Here is an 831-nt window from a genome sequence, read left to right as displayed (position 1 = left end):
AAAACGGTCTATTGTAATATACCTGCACATACAATTGTCAATTTATATATTGTTATTTCTTATTTACTTGTTCTATTTTTTTTTTTTTGTGTTTTTTGTGTTTTTTGTTCTGTCACTGTCATTCTGTTACACTGTGGAAGCTTCTGTCACGAAAACAAATGTGTAAACAAAATAATTCAAATCCAAAACAAAAACTCTTTCATTATGTAATCCGTAAAGATGCATTTCTTTCTAAAGGTGCGTCCAATGAAGCGATGGCGAGTCAGGGTTGTCAACTTCATCTTTGCGACACTGACTCAGAAAACACTAGTTTATCAATAAATAATTTAAATATCTTCTAACTATTTCCCTCCAACATATTCATTGTAACTTTTGCTGGGGCTTTGCGGCAAGCTTTAGCCTATTTAGCGTGCTCACGTCACGTTGCTGTGCGCCATGGTCATGAAAACTCATAATTTGCACGCGTTTTTAAGCATTGTGGTTTAAAAACAAGTGATTTAAGCTATTGAAACACAAATAACAGCACTATATGCGCGAGCTGTCCGTTTCTGAGCGTGATTTCTGCAATTGGGTCGAATCGAGCTCGGGTCATATTCACACCTTAAACGAACCGTACCAGAGTTCGTTTGGAAGCGGACCGAGACCACCTCTTCAGTTGGGTCTCGGTACGATTGTTTGGTCCGCACCAGAGTGTGATTGCTGTATTCACACCTGCTCAAAAGATCCGCACCAAGAGGGGAAACGAACTTGAGTTCGATTCAATCGAACCAAACAAGACGGGTGTGAATACACCCTAACTTTCCTTGTAGAGACATAGATCCCACATGATAA

General features: G+C 39.1%; 1 protein-coding gene across 1 annotated transcript in view; it reads right to left on the bottom strand.

The window, feature by feature from the left end:
* LOC107721040 (MOB kinase activator 3B-like) overlaps window positions 1-831 on the bottom strand; it is a 34,833-nt gene that overhangs the window by 24,653 nt on the left and 9,349 nt on the right. The gene's annotated exons all lie outside the window — the stretch shown is intronic.

Source organism: Sinocyclocheilus rhinocerous, unplaced genomic scaffold, assembly GCF_001515625.1.
Source record: "Sinocyclocheilus rhinocerous isolate Xijiao unplaced genomic scaffold, SAMN03320098_v1.1 scaffold3468, whole genome shotgun sequence".
NCBI lineage: Eukaryota > Metazoa > Chordata > Actinopteri > Cypriniformes > Cyprinidae > Sinocyclocheilus > Sinocyclocheilus rhinocerous.
The sequence above is the reverse complement of the archived record's forward strand: the minus strand, read 5'-3'. Positions and strand labels throughout refer to the sequence as shown.